The sequence below is a fragment of the Momordica charantia genome (genome assembly GCF_013281855.1).
Source record: "Momordica charantia cultivar OHB3-1 chromosome 3 unlocalized genomic scaffold, Mcharantia_2.0 BLBB01000003.1, whole genome shotgun sequence".
Classification (NCBI taxonomy): domain Eukaryota; kingdom Viridiplantae; phylum Streptophyta; class Magnoliopsida; order Cucurbitales; family Cucurbitaceae; genus Momordica; species Momordica charantia.
In genome coordinates, this window is record NW_028275161.1 from 17908152 (window position 1) to 17931121 (window position 22970).

At 32.6% G+C, this 22970-nt stretch overlaps 2 pseudogenes; both read right to left on the minus strand.

Moving 5' to 3' along the window:
- Nucleotides 1-444: 444 nt before the first annotated feature.
- Nucleotides 445-2291, minus strand: LOC111020226 (tetrahydroberberine oxidase pseudogene; annotated as a pseudogene).
- A 6009-nt stretch (nucleotides 2292-8300) lies between these two features.
- On the minus strand, nucleotides 8301-12495 carry LOC111020156 (tetrahydroberberine oxidase-like; annotated as a pseudogene).
- Nucleotides 12496-22970: the final 10475 nt, after the last annotated feature.

The window sequence follows — 22970 nt, forward strand, 5'->3', positions numbered from 1 at the left end:
CTAATTTAAATATTTTTTATAATTTTTTAATTTCTATAACTTTTACAGAAATATCCATTGACATCGACATTTTATCGATATTTCTATGAAATTAGGAGCTCGACATTTCAATCGACATCGACATTTAAAACTTTGGTTGAAACCGGGATCGAAATCCTATTTCAATTGGCTTAGTGATTATAGCCTCAAAATCTAATTTCATCGAATTAAAATTTGAATTGGAATACATAGGTGAAATTAATATCTTCCTTTAACTAATCTATACTCATTTAGAAAGTTGTGATTACATGCAAAGATTCGTGTAATTTGAATTGGAATAAATAGGTGAAATTATTTTGTGGTTTATATACAAGTTTAGATGAAAAAAAAAAGAAAATCATCCAAATTAAACTTAAACTAATACAAAAAGTTCAAGAACAAAATTAGGAAATGTTTATGTAATGCAAAAATAACAATTTTATTAAGTTATAAACTAAAAACGAAAGTAGGAGTATACATCCGTTTAATTGGCTGGGTTTCTTTCAATCATATCTCAAAATATCTCAAAACGTCTCATGTCCCCCTCCCTTCCACCATGGAAAAAGAGAAGGAATGCTTTGCTCATTCCTAAAAAAATTAGAAGGATCAACCTTAGTTTTTATACTCACCAGCCTCTTAAAATTATCCTTGTAGTATTTTGCTCCCCATATACTTGCTTTTTCATAGTTCGTGTTCCCATCTTTGTTGTTTGTTCCAATATCTAGATCTCGGTAATTGAAATACGCAGCTCTTGGATTTTTTGAAACAAAAGGAGTCATATATCTATAAAGCTTACGGATCCAACTTATATGTCTTTGTTCACTATCTCCAACTTCTGTCCAAGACACCACATAATGAATCATGTAAAGATTTTCAGCTCTATGTGGAAAAGGAATGTCTGCTTCAGAAATCTCGTTCATCTTTCCACCATAAGGGACAAGATGCATTCGTACGAATTCAACTTCATCATTGATGAGCAATTCCCATAAACCCTCTAGCCCAGCTTTAGGGATCGGCTGATTTATATAGTCCGATTTGCCTTTGAAGATGCCTTTGAGAGCTAAATTCCTATCGATAAGGACATTTAATGGTTGCTCTCTAGGGAAGTCAGAAAAATAGAGAACAGATTCAATCCAACTCATTTCTATACAATCTTCTTTCTTCAATCCTAGCTCGGGGAAAGTATTTTGCATTATGGGAAGAAGCTCTCCAACTTTTCCAAGGAACAAGGAGTTGAAATTTGCTTTCACTGTTCTTTTGCCATTTTGATGATTCTTTGAGTTCGTGACGCCTAATACGGCTCTGATGATAAGTCTGTCATCTTGTTTGTTTGCGACGTATTGCCATCGGTGGACTAGATTGGTGGCATTTTGTTTCAAGTTTCTTGTGATTGAGAAAACAGTCACCACCGGTGGAACCAGGACAAGCTTTACTTTCCATGCAAGAATAATTCCAAAACTTGCTCCTCCTCCTCTGATGGCCCAAAATACATCTTCCCCCATTGATTTTCGATCATGGAGCTCACCGTTTACATCAATGAAATAAGCATCGATCACATTATCTGCAGCAAGGCCATACTTTCGTAGCATCAAACCATAACCACCACCGCTGAAGTGACCACCAATGCCGACTGTCGGGCAAAGTCCAGCTGGGAACCCTAGGGTTTTGCTTTTCTCTGCAATTCTGTAGTAGAGTTCACCGATGGTGGCTCCGGATTGCACCCATGCAACGTTTTGTTCCACATCGACGTCGATTGACCGAATGTTCGTCAAATCAACAAGAACAAAAGGAACATCGGAGACATAGGAAAGTCCCTCGTAATCATGGCCACCGCTTCGTGTTCGTATTTGGAAGCCATTATTTTTGGCGCAAATGACAGATGCTTGAATGTGGGAAGCTTCCAACGGCGTCACAATTATTTGAGGCTTTGGAGTTTTGGCACCCAAAAATCTTTGGTTTTGGATTGAGAAGTTCAAAACCGAAGAGTATGAAGGATCCGTTGGAGTGTAAATAATATTTGAAATCGGAGAACTGTTGGGAGAATGAATAGAAAGACAGTCGAGAAAATCTTCATGGTTGCAAGCAGAAGCTACCCATGCCGACAAGAAAATAAAAATATAAGCTAAGGATGTAATTGGAGACTTCATGTTTGGTTTTTGTGTTTTGGAAATGGATGAAAGCTTGTGTATTTAGTGTACAGAAGAGGCAGCTCTCTTTTTATCTTGTGCGATTCAGACATTTTTTTGAAACTCTTCTGAGTTCTTGAGGTTTGGGGTGGGAATCTCGGATTGAAATTTCGAATTTTGAGAATATGATGTGTAAGCAACTATAAACAAATTACATTTAATTTGAGATTAGATAATTCCAAATACTAATGGTCATTGGTTGCTGATTTATAATAAAAGAATCACCAACTCAAAGACTTGGAGATTAATTTATTTAAGTAAAACAAAATTTGTTCTCGCATGGCAAATTTGGAGATTTTTTTTCTTAATTTGAACGTGATTTACAAGTGTTGTGTCTCCTCTTCCATTACGTGATTGATTTAAAATATTATCTACTGGTTCTTGGAGGAATAGAAAAATAGCATCTTAATAAGAGTGTGAGAGAGATTTCACAAAAACAATTTGCCTTTCTCCAATACAAAATTTGAAATTAATATTTTAGTTCGTTCAGCATGGTTCTTCAAAATTTTCCCTCCCCACGTGATTCACGACATGGTGTGAGGAGTATTTATTTATTTATTTTTTTTCTATTTTTAAGGTCGGTTGGATAACTATTTCCTTTTTTGTTTTTTACGTTTTTAAAAAATATACTTGCCCAATTCAATTTTCTATTTTCTGGTTTTTAAAATCGTTTTTGATCTCTAATAAATTAAAAAAAAAAAAAGGCCGTGTGATTACCATTTTGATTTTGATTTTTTGGTTTTTAGTCTATGTTTTTTTAAAAACAAAAATTGATAACTGTTTTTTGTTTTTAAAAAATAGAACATCAAACGTAACTTGTTTTGGTTTTCAGTTTTTTTTAAAACCTTAGAGATTTTGAAGATATGCTAGAGAAAGAAATATATGTATAGGAGAGAAGTCAACCACGTGGGGTGAGAGTTGAGATGTTCTTTCCATTATCGTCTTCGAAGAGATTTTTAGTTCTCGTCTCTATCTCATTCTCTGATTTTGGAAATAAAAGTTTGAGTCAAGAAATCTCTATTTTGGGACGGGGATTTTTTTTTTGGCAAGGAAAATTATCAATTTAGTACTTATTTTTTGTTATTTTTAGAATTTTAAAAATAAAAAAGAGTAATATATATTATATATATTTTACATGTTTGTTCAATCTACCTATTTGTTTCCAACCTCGCGAAGTAGGTCTCTTTTATTTTTTAATCAAACATCATTAATACAACTAATATACCTAATATCAAAGTGTCTCTCATTCAACTATAAATTTATCTCTTTCCCTCTCTTTCAAAACTAATAATAAATAAAATATTTTTATATTATTTCAACTAGCATGTGACGAGTTTTTTAACTATTAATAATTTAGATGCTTTCTTTTTTTACACTAACAAATAATTATCACATTGACATAAAATCAACAAAAATGTAAAAAGTCTTGAAATTTAATAATATTGATTTTTCTAAAAATTAATAAGACCTTATATCTTCTTTATTAAATTTCTCTTGGTTATTTTGGTTCTATTCCTTCTACATAAATGGACTAAACTAATAACATTGACTCTATAAATATTATCACTAAAAATATAATGAGTATTTATATTATTTCAATTGTACATTTTATCTTTTTAAGTTAATTTTAAAATTTAAAGAATTCACAAGCCATAAAATTTAATAAGATAAATAAGATAGGTATTCCTTCGATAGAAACCTATATCATTTTTTTCACCTAAATTAAAACTTTTAACCTTCTAAATTTCTAAAGATATAATTAAAATTTCAATTTCCAAAACGTTTTGTTGTTTAATTTCTATCATTTACTTGCCCTTTTAACATATAAATAATTTTTTGGTCTCCCGTACTTGATTGCATTTTGGATTTGTAACTAATGTAATGTAATAATTGATAAAGGGAAGGGGGAAGGAGGTGGTGGAGCAACTGAAGAAGGGTGGCCGCCACGCGACCAATTAGTTTTTCTTCCACCTAAATCACGATAGGGATATGTCGTCATGTTTAGTTCATATTTGTCATTCTACATAATTAATCTTGGGATTTTAGATATCTAAATTTATGTCATTTTCATTTCCATCTATATAGTGGATATTGTTGGAGGGTTGTGTGTGCTAAATTTATATTTTGATTTTATATTTTTGGATATATTTTTTTTGAGGTCTTGCTTATTAATCTAAAATATTACATCATTATGTTGACTTGTAGCTTAAATGACCAAACAGTTACGAGTTTAATCGTTTTATAGACCATAGATTTGAATCACTTTCTTGTAATTTATAATGTAATATTCTTTTTGAGCTATGGAAATTGTATCTCTTAAAGATGAGTAAATCACAACTCAACCTAAAAATTTAAAATAGGTTAGGTAAATTTAATACATATAGTACATATCTCACAGTATCACCCAACCATCATAGGTCAAGGTCCAAGAAACTAAAATTGTACAATTCATATAGTGGGATACACGATTTACTATAATTTTGTGTTAGATACGAGATAATACGAAAAATGTTGGTGATTTAAACTTAAAAGAGAGAAAAGAACCAAATTATATTTAAAAAATAATGTGTTTGTATTTTCTTTCATATCTCTATTTTTCTTAAATAATAATTATTTCTTGAAAAAAAATGAAAAAAAAAAATGGTGAAAGTGAAATTCTATGTTAATTATTCATCTGTCGACACCTATATTATTTTGGCGTTCATAATTTTAAAGGTTGAATTTTAGTTTCAAGATTTTGTGTATATATATATATATATATATATATTTTTGGTGGTGGTGTTATTATTATTATTATATATATATATATTAATTTTTTTTTGTACTTCACATGGAGCCATTATTTTGTATTGTGACACACATACATCAAATTTAGCATCTAAGTTTTCTTTTTTCGAATTAATTTTAACTTCGAGTTTTAAAATAAAGTTACCTTCAATCTCAAACTTGATATATTAGATTTGAATTTTTTTTTAACACAACATGTGGGATGAGTTCAAACTCACAACCTCTTTATTGGATATATATATCAATTACCGTTAAACTATGCTCGTTTTGACGATATTAGATTTGATATATATGGAACAAAGTCAAAACGCATATCACATAAAAGCAAATATGAGCATGCATATAACTCCTTGGTTAGTGCACCCCTACTTAAGTTATAGGTTTGAGTTTAACTCTCATATCTCTGATATAATAACAATAATGTCATAGAAAAAAAAACTACCAAAATAAATTTTTATACAAGTTTAGAAGGAAAAAAAAATCAAAATTAAACAAAACTAATAAAAAAGTTCAAGAACCAAAAACTAGGGAGTATTTACTAAAATTGTGCAATTTAAAATGATGCTTAGACATGTATAAATAAATTATATTTAATTTGAGTTTTCCTAATGATGAATAGTTGTTAACTAATGATTAATGATTTGACAATAATTGAAAGTAATTAACAATAAAAAACTAACTCAAGATCTGGTAGGGTAAAGCAAGGAGATTTATTTTATTAAAGAAATTTATAATTTTTTCCTTTGGACTTTCATTAAATTAAACCTGATTAATTGAATGGGGATGAAGGGATAAAAATCAAAGACCTACCCAATTTTTTTCATTCTCATCTTTTAAAATTGAGCAATCTCATTCTTTTCGGCACATTTACTGCAATTACTTTTCTATTAACGATGCTTCCCGATTGCCAAACAAATTAGTTTTTTTTTTAATTTTTAAAATCAATCCCGACTGAATGTGGGTCTAGATGCAAATGTTCTCCAATACACATGTTGTGAGAAACTAACTAACAATTGCACGATCATTTATAGTGGTTTGATGATCCTTTGATTGAGCTGAGGTTATTTATTTGGATGACAAAGAACAAGATTTAGTACTAAACGGGGAATTTCATAACTCACACAGAGATCTAACTCACACTGGCAAAGAAGACTAGCTTGCTAGCAAGGTTGAAAACTAGAACTAACAAGTAATTATGCCAAGTAAACACAGGACACAGGAGATGTGTTAAGAGTCACCAAGATCTGAAATGTCGATGTCGATGAAAATGTGTCTCAATTTTATGGAAGTATCGATGAAAATATTGATAAATTATCGATACCGATAGATAATTGTATAAACGTTATAGGAGAGGAATGTGATTGATGTCGATATCTCAATTTTATGTGAGACCACGGAATAAAGCAATGCGGGATTCATAAGACTGTAGGAGAGGAATGTGTCTCATTTTATGTGGCGTCCTTGTCAATCCTATTCCTTATTCTTGTGGGCTCTGCATAAAATTGAGACATCAACGTCAGTCCCATCCCAAACGGAATGAAAAAATTGATTCCCATGCCTTGAGGCGAGATTTAATTATAATAGTATAATTCAGCATTTCATGATAATTGCACCAGTTGGAGGCGAGATTTTAGCAACAGTTTAGACTTGAAAGAGGAGGAAATCTACAGTGCAATGAGGCATGATTCTAGTATGCTGATTTATTTGGGGATTTTATATGTATGATATTTAGGGGTGTAAATTCTCGAACCGCCGACGAACCGAACTGAACCGAGGCAATTCGATTCGGTTCGGTTAAAACAGATATCATGTAACGATTTCTTATCAAACCTAACCCTTGTGGCTGTTGTTCTTCCCTCCCTCCCTTGTCCCAAATGCGCCTCACTTCCTCCCTCCCTCCCAAATGCGTCGGCAACAAAAAGGATATCCGCGGCGGTGACGTTTTAATGAAGATCGTTTTTGGCGAAGAAGAAGATCTGAAGTAGAAGATTCGAGATGGGTTTTCTTGGATTTTGGTGGAAGTCGATTTTGAAAAGAAGATTTGAAATGGGTTTTTGGAAGATCCGAAGAAGATGGAGATCTTAAGTTGATTTTTGTGGGTTTTCATATAAATAAGAACTAAGGAAGAAAAAGATCTGATTTTTGTGAGCTTTCATGGATAGAAGATCGGTAGGAGAATCAGATTTTCGGGTGGGTTTTTGTACTTTAGTGGAAAGATTTGTAGAGGTGGGTTTCAAAATCAAAATCACTAATTTTGTAGTTACAAATGACAAATCTGGCTTTTTACACTAAATTTCACATTGAGTTGTGATCTTGGGTGAGATTTCATGGATGAAAAGAAACTCTGAAGAATCCAAATAGGCAAGGTGTGGAACTTTGATGAAGAAGGCGGAAAAAAAAAGAAAAACCCGAAAATGACCCGACATCAACCTGAACTGAACCGACTTGAGATCGTGTCAGCCCGAAATAATTTTACCCCTAATGATATCAACTTGATTTATTGCATTTGCAAAATATTTTTTGGGGACAAAGAGAGTTATTCAACTCACTGCAAAAAAATAGGGCTCTATGAGTACACCTTTGTTGAATTTATTATCTAAATGGAAATGGTAAGAAAACCTTGATCAACCGTATCTGTAGTAGTAGATGTCTGATTTCCTTCGATAGCAACCGGAAATGTTTGACGATTTTCTTAAAAAAATTCTAGATTTGACTTATAATTTTATAAAAGGTAAAACATCAAATGACGGACATCAAATATTTAATGACGGACAGTTAATGACAGAGATGTAATGATGCATATTTGATGATGTATATATCAATAACATAAGGTTTTTACGTGGAACGAAATAATAACTACGAAAAAATAACCTACGAGGGAGCTAGCTAGAGTTTGGGGTTGAAGTATTTTGAGACATGAGCAGAGCATACCCACCTTTTCAAGTGCATATGGAATTTGGTGAAAACTTGAAATTATTTTTATGAGTGTTTTAAACTAAATCCCACAACCTAGCTATTTGTCAAGCAAAAATTTGGCCGTCTATACATCTTCTATGTAGAATCGTGTTAAAGTAATATTATCAATAAAATGTATTTTATTTTTTAGTTCCATTCTCAATGCAAAGTTTTAATAATAAGTGGGGTCTTGTTAGTAGTAACTACTCAACTCACCCAATTTAGATTAATTTAACTCAAAATTGAGTTTATTTCTTTTATCAGCTCAATCAAATACAAACTTAGGCTAATTAATTAACTCAAGTACAAGCTCACAGCTTGTTTTCGCAGCTAGAGAGATAAAATAACATAGCATTATGGCATCAGAAAAAACAAGTATAAATGTGTTTGTTTTCCACCAATCACAAAAGAGGGTAAACTTTGCTCATGCTTAAAGAAATCATAAGGATCAAGCTTAGTTTTCACCTCCACTGATCTCCTAAAATTACTTCCAAAATACTTGAGTCCCCAAATGCTCGCTTGCTTATAACTCGTAGCCTTCCAATGCTTGATGTTCATCTCGATATCAAGATCTCTATCATTGACATAAGTAGCTCTCGAAAACTTTGAAACAAAAGGAGCCATGTAATCGTAGAGCTCTCTACTCCAAACAAGGTGCCTTTCGACTGCCTCAACTCCTTTTTCTTTCCACACGATGAAGTATCCAACTTTGACCACATAACCAGCTCTATGTGGGTACGGAGTTTTCGATTCAGAAATCTCACCATTTTCCCTCTGTACGAAAGAAGCACAATTTGGGCTGATTCGACGTTTGAAGTCTTTAACATTTGCCAACGACGTTGGAAGTCTTTAACATTTGTCAAATCCCCTCTAGGCCAGATTGAGGGATGGGTTCCTTCACATCATCTGATTTAACTTTGTAAGCTCCATTATAAGGGGGTGTGGTGATTCTATTTAGAAGAGCTTCTTCTAAGGATTCTCCATTTGTAAAGCCTGCTAAAACAAGGATCGACTCGATCCAACTCTTTTCTACGCAATCTTCTTTTACCAACCGAGCTCGGGAAGCTCTTTTGCATGATGGAAAGAAGTTCGTGGGATTTTCCAAGAAATTGGGAAAAGAATAAGGCTTCCACTGTTCTTGTTCTTCTCCCTCCTTGTTTGGAATTAGGACCTAGTAGACTGATGGTAAAAAAGAACAAAAAAAAAAAAATCAAATTTAGCCTCAATTTTGTAAGGTGTAGTAATTTGCCCTTAACAAGGGCTACAATTTTACTATTAAGTTCACCAACTAATTTTACCAAAAAGTTTGGTAAAAATCTTCCAAAATCCGTTAAATTCAAAGAAAATTAAGCTTGTGCATAAGATCGACCATGAAATATATCATTTCCAACTATAGCTCAAATGTCGTATTTTCGATAGTTCTATCAATTTGATACTAGATACATATGTTATAATTCATTGAACATAAGGTCTTTTTTTTTTTTAATTTTTATGTTTTTAACCATTCTTCAAAGCCTATGAACAGGTAAAATATTGTGGCGCAATTAAGTAACTTAAAATAAAGATTGAAACAGAAATTCATAAACAAAAAAGGTCAAATTTTGTACCAATGCTCAAGGTGATTTCGACGAACAGATTCTCATCCAGCTTGCTTGCAACATTTTGCCACCGATGAATTATTTTGACAGTATTTTGATCCAATCTTTTGTTAATTGTAAAAACTATAACAGTTTGTGGAACTGGAAGTAGCTTTATCTTCCATGCGAGAACAATTCCAAAGCTTCCTCCTTCGTCTCTAATGGCTCAAAACAAATCCTTCCCATTGATTTTCTATCCAAAAGCTTTCCGTTTGCATCAACCATGTAAGCATCCACCACATGATCAGCTGCAAGACCATATTTTCTCATATTTTCTCAGTAGTCCATCGTGGCCACCGTTGCTGAGGTGTGTTCCGACGCCAACGGTTGGACACCCACCAGCTGGAAAGGCAAGCGTCCTGCTCTTCTTGGCGATCCAATAACGAAGTTCGCCGAGAGTTGCACTAGACTCAATCCATGCAATGTTGTTCTCAACGTGGATGACAATTGATCTAAGATTAGCTGCTAAAATAATTTACAATGAAGAATAACTTTATAGTAATTTATAAATTTAAATTTTTTAATTTATTGGTAGTTTAAATATGATAATAGATAGAAAACATGACATGAACCTTCAATTAACATGACAATGGTTCTAAGATTTCCTGTTAAGAATAAATAGTATTATTTATAATAATAGGTAACCAAAGTGTACCTCCAAGTATCTTCATGGTACGAGCCTGCTTTAGACATAACTCTTATGATTTTATACCAATGAAAATAATGGTTCATGTCTATATATATCATGAATCACTTCCCTTTTAATTTATAATCAATGTGGAGTTTTATTTACTCGCTTTACAACTCTAACAAAAAGAACCATAAAAATAAAAATTTTGGATTTATTGGTAGTTTAACGTTACCTAAATCCACCACCACAAATGGGATATCAGAGATATAAGAAAGATCCTCGTAGTCATGACCACCTCTCCGTATTCTGATGTGAAAGCCATGGGCTCTACAGCAAATAACAAATGTTTGAACATGGGAAGCTTTTGACGGTGTGATAATGACAAGCGGTTTAGGGGTAGTGGCAGTTGAGAATCTGAGGTTTCGAGCGGAAAAGTTCAAAACATAAGAGAACGAAGAGTTTTCTCCAGTGTAAATGACTTTCGAAATGGAGTCGTCGCCCTTCGGAGAATGAAAGACATTGGAGAAAATGAAGGTGGTTGCCAGCGGAAGATTCCCAAATGCAAATTGCAAAAGTTACCATGAAAGGAAAGGCAAAAGCAAGAAAGGAGCTCAAAAAGACTGGATAGAGCTTATGGCACTTGCATGGTTGGTTTAGGACAGTGGGGCTCGTTTTAATACAAGATAGAGAGGTGGTGGGACTTGGGGATTTAGTGAGTGAAGAAGAGTCGGGAGCAAGGAAATATAAACAAAATAAATAATAGAAATAGATGAGCCTTTTTTTAAGGGTTTACTCACTAGATTCCACTTTAGATAAAAAACTCGTTTGAATTGGTTGGATGGCGACAATATCAAGAGGTTCATTTATCTTGTAAACTTAATTAGATTCTCGTATCTTTTTCATGTGTGATCCTTAACCAAGGGAAATAACAATTAGGGGGTGTTTGGTTCCCCATTTTCAAACCGACGGGTAGAGTTTGTTAAGACAAACCCTCGTTTGTTGAGACAAACCCTCTTTTGTTTCACAATTTTATGAACCCAAGTTTATTATAGTAAATACTATTCCACCCCAATTTAATTAAAATTACATGTAATAAATAATTAATTCATATATTGATACTTTTTATCTAGTTTTTTTTTTCCAAATGATCCGAGCATAATCTAATTTTTGTTTTGTTCTTACTATCTATTTCTAGCTGGTTTTTTTTTTTCATTTTTTGGTTTACTTGTTTTGATGGTGAACCATATGAAATGTATGTTGAGATGTACCTTGAAGAAGGTCTATAAAATGTAAGTATTCTTATCTATTTTTTGAAAATGTAAATGTCATTTGCTTAATTAATGAAAGACATTATAATTTTGTATAATTATTTATTTTAATTTTATATCTTCTTTTTAGCTTATTAAGTTAATATTTTTTTAAACAATTATTATTTAAAAGGCTTTGTAATAAACTGTAATTGTCAAATAAAAATAAGTCAAATTTAATAGTAATGTTGATGATAATTAAGTAATACTTTTTTTTTACAATAATCAAGTAATCAAATTTACTTAAAATAGTAAATAGTGAAAAATTAAATAAATGATTGATAACATTTTCTTTATGGTAAAATTTATGTCCAATGAATTTGTTACTCTTGTTTAAATTTTGATAAATATTTTAAAAGTATTTTTATAGATAATTGAATATTTATTTTAAAAATTAATCATTGGAAAAAAAAAATTGGATTGACAAATATATTAAAAATATTTATATATCCTTAAAATAATATTTCCTAATTTCACTTTTGTAAAATAATTTAAATTATATTTAAAAAAATAAAACTCAACCAACCAAACACACGCTTAATAAAATCAGTTTAACAAAATACAAAACACAGACTTAACAAACCCAGATTTAACACCAATCAAATACAAATTAAAGAAATTTAGACTTAATAAACCTATTTCGTGTGTCAACCAAACACAGACTTAATAAACTCACACTTAACAAACTCACACTTAATGAACTAGTGAAAAATAACGAACTAAATACCACGTTAGAGGTTGGTTTTTAGCAAGTTGTTGAAAGAATGACAACTAATATGACACAGTGATTAGGACTTCGTCTAGAGTGATGAGCAAGTCATTTAATATTAAAAGAAGAAAATATTGTCGGATAATGAAAAAAGTGTTTATATGTCATGCCATTATCATATCATTGGATCTGTGATCTTACAAAACGGGGCAATTGCATAAATGACCAAATTTAATAACACATTTTAAAAAATGGCCAAACCCATAGGATATTGCAATAATGGTTAAATTAATTTTTTCCTTAAATACTGAAAAATTGTTAAAAGACAAATATACCTTGTAACCAATTAGGTATATATGCATAATTTTAGAGATTTAAGATTTTTACAAATAGCAAAAACAATTGAACTTAATAACAGGAATTCGATATTTAATAAAAAGTAAATGAAACTAAAAAAATTATCATAAATCTAATTTAAAAATTGCTAATTAGAATTTGAAAGTAGATTTAAAAAAAAATTTGATAAGACTGTATTGAGGTATATTTTGAAATTTACCCCTCTAAATCAGAAGATTTACAAATAAAAAATAAATGAAATTAAAATAATTAACTTAAATCTAATTTAAAATTGCTAATTATAATTTGAAAGTAGATTTTAAAAAAATGATAAGACTGTGTTGAGGTATATTTTGAAATTTACCTATTTAGATTTATAAATAAAAGGTAAATATAAATAGGGAAAATTAACATTATCTTTATTGGTTTTCTTAAAATAAAAAAAAACACAAAACAAAAAGTTTTGAATAGTACCATGCCTCCAACAATCCAACCCTCATAACTTCCACCACAGAACACTAAATCTTTTACATTTAAATATAAATTAATTATAATAAATACAAATACCATAAATAAGAACAAATTTGACCATGGTGGAAAATTTTTAAATTCAGAAATCTAAATTGCAAAATTTGTAAACATTAAACATTTTTTAAAATGAGTTTTCAAACCAATCGGTCCAAGGCATTATCTCAAATAAATATTAAAAGTGATTGGCCATAAAATACAAAAGCCCAAAACCAACCTCTCCTTTTTAAGTTTAGCTTTTCTTTATAACAAAACCTATTTTTTTGGTCTTTAGCTGCCTCATTTAATTAATTTGGCTGTGAGTGTGTGTGTGGTTACACAAATATTGTGGTGGCAATGGTATTTTTTTGGAGGGGAAGAAAAAGGAGAACATTGGGTTGTAGAGTATGGTCGGTAGCTCGTTCACATGAGATTAGTAATTTTTTTTTTTCATTCGGTATTCCTAAGTATCTATTGGTATAGTGCTTAGAAGTTAGGTGGTCATTGTTGTGGCATCTAGAGAGAGCTTTATAGAGCGTTTTATGAAGCCCATTATATTTATCTCAATATCGTAGTAGAATTTGTTGTCGCGGAAGATTGGACATAGCCCATAGTTCGATGAACCGACATAAATTTGCTTGTGTTATTTATGTGCTTTCCCTAATTTTCTCTTATTAATATTGTGATTGGCTTAGTTTCACTGACAAACTGTGGAAGGGAAAAGTTCTTGGTAAGCAATTTTCCCAACAAGTGGTATCAGAGCTGTAGGTGTTCAGCATCATGGGATCTAGTGGAAAGGTCAACTTCGATGGGGATACGAGATTTGATGGGGAAATTTTTTAGTTTTGGAATATGCAAGTGAATTATCTTTTCATGTATAAGAAGATGCACAAAACCATGAAGGAACGATAGGTTGGGATGACAGACATGGAACGGGTGGAGATGGACGAACAAGTCATAACAATCATCAGGTTGTGCTTGTCAATGAACGTGTCAAGTCTCGTGGCGAGTCAGACAACGACGATGAGACTTATGAAGACCCTGACAGACAGATATGAAAAACTCTATGCCAACAGCAAAGTGTATCTTATTATGAGATACTTCAACATTCATATGGAGTAAGACACGTCAGTAAACTCCCACATAAACGAGGTGACTAAACTAATGAATCAGTTGAAGTGATGGAGATTACTTTTTCAGAGGAAGTGAAGACTATAAAGTTGCTGTCCTCTTTGCCTGAGAGCTGGAAAATGATGAAGACGACTATCGAATTTGTTGGGAAATGAAAGTCTGAAGTTTTCAGAAATGTGTGATGCTGAAATTGCTGAAGAGATTCGTGGGAAAGGAAATGGGAAGAACTCTGCATCCACTTCTGGTGGGGAGAACTCTATGGAGTAAGCATTTGTAATTTAGAGCAAAGAAAAAGGGAAAATAAATCAAGGAGGATTAGGAAAATGAGTGCACTTTAAATTACGTGTCAGCGGATGTGTTAGCTTGTATTGAGGGTAACACAACACCTGTAGACCAATCATCAGAGTAGGTAGTAGAGAGTATAGCTTCGGTGCATGTATCTTCAGACAGGAGTAATTGGTTCACTGATAGTATACTTTATAAACCACATTTCATGATATTCAGGTAGAAATTATTTAACAATTTTCGATCATTTGTGGTTTATTTACGTGCATAACTGATGTTTTTATAGGATCAAGCTATTAGAAAGAAATGAAGCATAAGCGATCAATTGAGGGAAACTAGAACGAAAAATAGGAGCTTGATGAAACCACTTCAGCGCTGCAGCGCCATCATTTAGCTCCATGGCGCGCCTGCAGGTCAGAATTGGTAGCAAAATCCCAAAGGAGCGCCGCAGCGCTAGTACACAGCGCCATGGCACCCTGCAGATGAAACTTGGGCCTTTTTCCGCGATGACAGCGCCGCAGCACTGTATAGTAGCGCCATGCCGCTACGAACTTGCACGTCCGTCACAAATCTGGGACGGCTCCATGGCGCTCACTAATGGCGCCATGGCGCTGTAGCGATGCCTTAACTTAAGAGAAAGATGAGTGCGCCGTTTTTAGGACTTTTATAGGGATTCTCACATGGGGGTAATGGATCTTTGGAGAGGATTGGCTCGATGTTTGAGGCAAGAAGGCTGAGGAGACAATTTTCGAGGGCTCGTGATCGTGGAGATTGAGTCGGGGACGGTCAATCGACACTACGGCTTTAGTTTCTCTCATTTCCCTTATCTTTTCTAGATTTATTATGAAATTCTTTATGGGATTTTATTGTATTTTCGTGAACATGAGTAGCTAATCTTCTTGTTCTAGGGATTGACGTAGCCGTTGGATTTATGAGTTGGATTTATTAACATTTGTCTTGATTGATTTGTTTTTAATCTATTTATGCATTTATTTGCTTAATGCTTTTAATCTCTTGATCACAGATTAATTGTTGCTAAGTCTGAATCTTATGCTCGGGAGAGGTGGTTTAGGTTGAAACATGCATGACTGGGGTAGTTCTAAGATCGGGAGATTTAGAATTATCTTAGAGGTTGTTAAAAGATTAAGACTTAAGGCCCTGCTTGTTAATGAAACTAGATAGGGATATAGGTTTCTTAATAAGTGAGAGAATTAATTGTGCTCGGGAGAGACTTTTATGATTCTTGATTTCTTGTCTTATAGATTAATTGCATATTCAATCTCGGCATGTTTAATTTGTCCGGTTGTAGGTTCAATTGGTGAAATCATTTCCCTAGGACCCGTTCTCCATAAGAGTTTCTTAGAGTCTTTTTATTCACTTTGTTATTTTATCTTTTGTGTGTCAAAAGAAATTCCTGATTGTTTCTCTAGATAAAATTGGACATTAATATCCGTAGTACTTGAGTGACTAGAAACCCAATCCAGTGGACGATATCAGTAATTACTTACCATCTTTATTAAAACTTGACCCGTACACTTGCGGTAAGCAATTTCTACTACATTCACATCCTTCATTGCAGTGAATTATGGTGCGGTGAGGATAGGGAATGAGAGACTTTCCAAATCATAGGGATTGAGGATGTTTGTCTGAGGACTGATAGTGGGACCGAGTTAGTTTTTCATGGTGTCATGTATATACCCAGTTTCAGGATGAATTTGATATATTCAAAGAAGCTAGATGATGAAGGGTACAAAAGTGAACTTGTAGAGAACATGTGAAAACTCATGAGGGGATCCGAGGTAATAGTTGTTGGCCATAGAGAAGCTTCAGTATACGTGTTGGGGTTTGGCATTGCCAAAGGACTAGAGAAACGGATCATGCACGGGGTCGTAGATGATTAAGGGGAGACATGATAGAACCAACAGTAGAGACAGTCAGGACAAATCAGAAGAATCTACTGTTAGTTCCTGTTCAACAGCTAGGAAGTAAAGGAAAGGAAAATAAGAATAGCTTAGTTAGTTGTTCAGTAGACTGTCGAAATTTAGCCCAAGTTGTTAGATGGATTAGCGAGCTGATGAAGTCGCATAGGCGAAAGAGTGTATTGAGGAAACAGACTACAGTTAGCGTTGAGGTAGGCGTGAGGTCTCTAGCTTGGCAATGGACTTGGTTAGGTTGGCCAAGTCGTTAGTGGATAAGCTTTCCTTCAGGAGTCATTGGGTGCGATGGAGGAAGGAAACATCTGGTACCACTTAATCCGAATGGGAGTACATAGCCGTGTCTCTTACGTCTGAGAGACAAGATCACGTAAGATTGCTCAATCTCATGACAATCGTAGATGGAACCTTGATTGGTACCAAAAAGATTTTAGAAGCTATTGGTGCAATGGGAGCAGAGCCTCGGTTTGTGCCAAGAAGGTGTTGACAGTATATTGTGGTGCAGTCAAAACTGAACCTTGATAGTTTGCCAAGATGAGGGATATTATTGCTATTGTTGTTTTATCTCTAAGTGGGAGATTGTTAGGATATAATGGAGACAAAATAAATATTAAAAGTGATTGGGCCATAAAACATAAAAGCTGAAACCCACCTCTCCTTTAAGTTTAGGTTTTTCTTCCTAACATAACTTTTTTTTTTCTATCTTTAGCTACCTCATTTAATTAACTTGGCCGTGAGTGTGTGGTTACACAAATATTGCGGCGGTAGTGGCAGAGAAGAAGAGAAAAGAGAACGTTGGTTTCCAGAGCATTATTGGCCGCTCGTTCTCATCAGGTCAGTGAAGTTTTTTTTTTCTTTTCACTATGTATTCCCAAGTATTTATTTGTGTTGTGCTTAGAATCTAGATGGTCATTGTTATAACATCTAAAGAGAGCTTTGTAGAGCGTTTTTTGTGAGACTCATTGTATTTATCCCAATATCATAATAGAACTCGTTGTCACTGAATATTGGACGTAGCACATAGTTGGGTGAACTGGTATAAATTTGCTTGTGTCGTTTTTTGTGCTTTCCCTATTTTTCTTTTATGACGAAATGTGGAAAGAGAAAAATTATTGGCAAACAATTTTCCCAAGAAAGATATACACTTTAAATAGTTTGCCTCATGAATACAATGTCTCCCGCAACTTGCTTCGTGTGTGTCAAACTATATGTATTATCTAAACTGCATACTTTACCCGTATATCTTAAATAAGTTGTAGTCATGTACGATTAATACCTCACGAGATGAATGTGTAATATGGACATTTACTCACTTTCTTGAGTTTCTTCATTCAATGGTTGTAAGCAAAAGCTACATTTTTTTAATTGAAAGTAACCAAAAATGTTATAAGAACCATTTGATATCTTTAGACCTTTAATTTTTGTATTGTTGATATTTTAATGTTTATTTCCCTAAATAAGAACATTACTTTTGTAAGACTAAAATATATTACTTTAGTAGATGTAATTAGATAAACATTTATTTTTCAACAAAATCATCAAATAATCATGACAATGCGAATAAATTGAAATTTATAATTATTTTTATTTAAAAAAATGTGATATGTACAATATCCCTTTAAAAATGGAAAAGTATTTTGATTTTTTAACCTTAAAAATGACTTATTTTCATTTAGGTTATATTATATATTTTTTGATATATACACAATAAACTTTACTTTAAAATTAATGAAACTAACTTTTCATAAAAAAAAATTGTAATGACTTTAATTATATAAAATTTACTATATCGTGGCACTCTTATTTATTTTGTTATGATTTAATTATTAATTAAAATAATCGACAATCTACTTTATTTATTTACACTCCAACCGATCCTTCGTACTCTTTCATTATGAACTTCTCAATCCATAACCTAAGATTCGAGACTGCCAAAACCTTTAAGCCTCAAGCAATGGTGACGTTATTGCAAGTTTCCCACATTCAAGCATCCATCCTTTGAGCAAAAAATAACGGCTTCTAGACACAAACACGACGCGGTGGCCATGACTACGAGAGTCTTTTCTCTATCTCTTACAATGACGCTCCTTTCGTTGTCGTTGATATGATAAACATTCGATCGATTGACGTTGATGTGGAAAAAACGTTGGATGGGTGAAATTTGGAGCCACCATCGGCGAACTCTACTATAGAATTGCAGAGAAAAGAAACACCTTATGGTTCCCCAGCTAGGCTTTGCTTGACAGTCGGTGTTGGCGAGCACTTCAACGGCGGTGGCTATAGTGTGATGCTACGAAAATTTGGACTCACTGCCGATAACGTGATCGATACTTACTGTTGGGTGTCTCCAAAAAGGCAACAGACTTGGATGGGAGCGCCAAGTCATCAGGGGAATCTTCCTTCAGAAGTCGTTAGGTTCAATTGAGAAAGGAAGCGACGTTGACCACTTATTTCAAGCGGGAGCACGTGGTGTCTCTAACGTCTGGGAGACAAGACCACGTAGGATTGTTCAGTCTTGAGGCAATCACAGACAGAGCTTGGGTAGGGTCGAGCAGTGTGGATCAGTTCATTGATATAGTAGTCAGAATTGTGCCTTGACAAAGGATGTCAAGAAGTTGATGGGACACTATTAATAGAGTGGGAGGCAGAGAATTGTCGCTTTGTCTCCAAGTGGGAAATTATTAGGATTATGGAGCCAAAACAAGAAACTCATGTCTATGAAGAAAAGAATTTTTCAACACTATTACCAATTCCTACCGGAGTAGGATATTGCTGTCTTATAAGGATTACAATATTGTTTTCCTATAAAAATTAGGATATTTGGCCTCTAGAGCCCTTATGAAAGGTTTCATTTTTACAGAATCCAAATAAAAGAGACTTGGATGGTTGTAGGCAGTGTTGAAAAAGATTCTGTATCCCGTGGGTTTATTGAGTGTTATTCATTCTTGTACCTAATTATAGTGTGTTATAATACTTAGAAGCTAGGGGCTTTGGACTTCTAGGGAATATTTTTGGGGAGAGTTTTGTATTTCAATTTTTAAACAGTTATTAGTGAATTACCCACATCATAGTGGAAGAGTGGACGTAGTCCTTAGTGGTGAACCAGTATAATTTGCTGTGTCGTTTTTCTTGTGTTTTTACAGTTTTCTTCCTATTTGCATATTTTTTGTTGTGTTTGGATATTTCTGTGGAAGATGAAATTATTCTGGACCATTAATTTCCCAACACTTTGCACACAGAGCTGGAAATCTTTACAAGATTCATTATAGTGTGTTATTCGGAGAAGACGAAGATACTATACAAAGACAAATAAGTTGGGTCCATAAGCTTTACAGTTACATGACTCCTTTCGTGTCAAAAAAATCCAAGGACTGCATATATCAATTACAGATATCTAGGTATCGGAACAAACAACAAAAATGGAAACACGAGTTATGACAAAGCAAGCATATATATGGGGAGTGAAATACTTCAAGGGTAATTTTAAGAGGTTGGTGAGTGTAAAGACTAAGGTCGATCCATCTAATTTCTTTAGAAATGAGCAGAGCATTCCTTCTCTTTCGCCATGGTGGAAGAAGAAGGGACATTAGATGTCGTGATTCAAAGAAAATCCCAATTAATACAGTGGATGTATACTGATATCAGAATAATGGGGTTTTCTATACTTTGTTTAGTTTATGCCTTAATAAAGTTTTTACAATTGTATTCTTTTGGCTCATATATGATCAATTTGAAGGCAACTAATATACATACAAATCCTTTTGTATTTTTGCATTAAATAAATATTTCCTAGTTTGCTTGTTAGAATTTTTTTGTATATATATATATATATATTTTTTTTTTTTGCAGCTAAGCTTTGTATAAAATTTATTTGAGCAGTTCTTTATTCTATGATTTTTTTTATGATTTCTTTTGTTTTATATAAAAGTTACGAACTTCTATAGTGCATTTACCAATTGAGTTATATATATATGGTTCATATCAATTCTATGAAATTCATTTTGGTTTTTGTTTTTTTTATGTATATCAAGTTTAATATTTTTGTGCTTACTTCATCCCCAAATTGAAGTTAAAATTATTTTGAATAAAGAAAACTTGATGCTAAATTTGTTGTATGTGGGTAGAATTGAAAATAATAGCTCAGGTGTGATATACCATCAAAATAATTGAAAATATTTTTTTTTAGAAAATGATAGTATCATAATTTATGGATTTGGAAATCATACCGACTACTCCACGAGAGGTAGAGATTATATGTTGACAAAAGATATTAAAAAAACAAACAAAATTAGATATAAAATATATGGGTTGTTATGTTTGAATTGAAAGACAAAAGTTGCAACTCCTTTTAGATCAATACATAATAAATGAACACTATTGGTTAAAAATTTTGTTATAATAATATTTGAGTGTTATGAAGAAAATAATTAATTAAAACAGATCTCGGGCCCCACATCATCGAAATTCGAAAATGATGTCTAAACAACTATAAATAAATTATATTTAATTGAGTTTTTAATTAAGTTTATATTATAATATTAGAATTTAATACCTAAAAAGTTTAAGTTTATAGTTCAAATTCATAACTCCACCCATGAAGTATATGGGTTAATGTAAATTGGCTTGATGGATCAGAATGTTTTAATTGTGTTTAGTTTTGGAATAATCAGGAAATTAAGTTTTATTTTGAATGATATTTTATTAAGACTAATTGGAGCACTATTTTTTATTAACTTTTAATGTATGCGATATATAGTAGCTAGTATTATTATATTCCATGAAGAAGAAGTTTAATTTGCACAAATGCTTCTTATCCCTTTCGGTGGAAAAATAAATGAGATTTTTGAATGAGAGATTTCCTTTTTGCTAGAGGTGGAAATCTATACCAAATCTATTATTCGATGGTTTAGACAGTAGAAGATGAAGATACTAAACATATAAGGAGTTGAAAACTTCAAATGGTGATTTAAAGAGGTTGATGGGTGTCAAAATCAAAGTTGATCCTTCTAATTTCTTTAGAAATCAACAGAACGTTCCATTCTCTTTTGCCATCGTGCAACAGAAGGGGACATTAGATGTTTTGAAATATTATTGGAAGAAAGTCTCATTGAATGGATGTATAGGGAGAAGAATAATGAGGTTTTCTAGACTTTGGTTTGTAGTTCTAAGCACCTTAATAAAATTGTCACCTTTGTATTCTTCAGGTTCATTCATATATTATCGATTTGTCTTTGGAAGGCAACTAATATACGAACAAATTCTATAGTATTTTTGCATTAAATAAATACTTCCTTGTTTGGTTTTTCGTTACTACGAATCTTGTCTTTCATGACAATTATGAACAGTAACAAAGATTGGAATAAAAAAAATTGCCACAAATTATGCGAGCGCATTATTAGTGGTAAAAAATGCTAACTTCTTGATTTTTATAATTTATGATAGTTAAAAGCTACCACGAAAATTGAATTTTTTTAATTGTCACAAAATGATGGAGGCGCGATTTCGCTGGAAAAACGTGACATTATATAGTTAGTTTGACCATTTTGAAAATGTAACAAATGATAACGGGTTTTTTTTCTTTTTTTTTTCTTTTTGCCAAAAAAAAAAAGAGTCTTTAAGAATGACTTAATTCTTTCGGGATTGCATGATTGCAATGAGTAGAGATTTATGATTATTAGTTTCCACAAATTGGCCCTAAACTAGTAGAACAATTTCACATTTTTTTCAACTTTGCTCGGGGAACCTATACAATCACATTGCAACTATTCTTGGAGTCATTTATGGTGGAAAGGAAAAGGAAAATGTACTATCACGTTTTGCATGCGTCTCTGAAATTAGTCGTGGAACTTTGATACAAAACTGCCCCGTAAAATTAGTTGGGTTTGTCTGAACATTTTCATTTTGATTTTTCACTTCTTTAAATTATAAAATTCCATTCTAATCCTTGTTCTTTGTCATTACAAAGACCCCACGTATTTCTCGCATTTGACAACACGGCAGTAGGCACTTCGACAATACTATGGCTGTTCTTTTTGTTCATTTTTCAAAATTATATCTTTATTACTTAGTTTGGATTTTGTGGTTTATTGTGTTCGAAAGGTGTACAATATTATTAAATCTATTTCGCAACCGTCATGAATTTGTCATATATAAAATTTCCTTAGACATTGCAAATCGTTATTAAATACAAAATGTGGCAAAAAAAAAACCGTTATAAACTAATTATTTTAGTGATATTTGATTATTTTAGTTACAGTTATAAACTGTCATCAAATAAATTTTCTGTGATATTTTTTAATTGTGGTGGATGATCCATTTGTGACAAATTATAACGTAAGTTTTTCAATAACTATCACGTTCTCTACTTTCTTGATGTCTTAGTTCATGACAGTTACATCACTGTCATCAATTATGTTAATGATAGGTTTTTAACTATCGTTGAAGCCTTAATTTGTTGTGCAGTGCTTAAACTATTTTGGTAAAACTTGGATCCTTTCTTTTTCATCTAAATTTGCATAAAGGATTGTTTGGGCAGTTCTTTATTTTT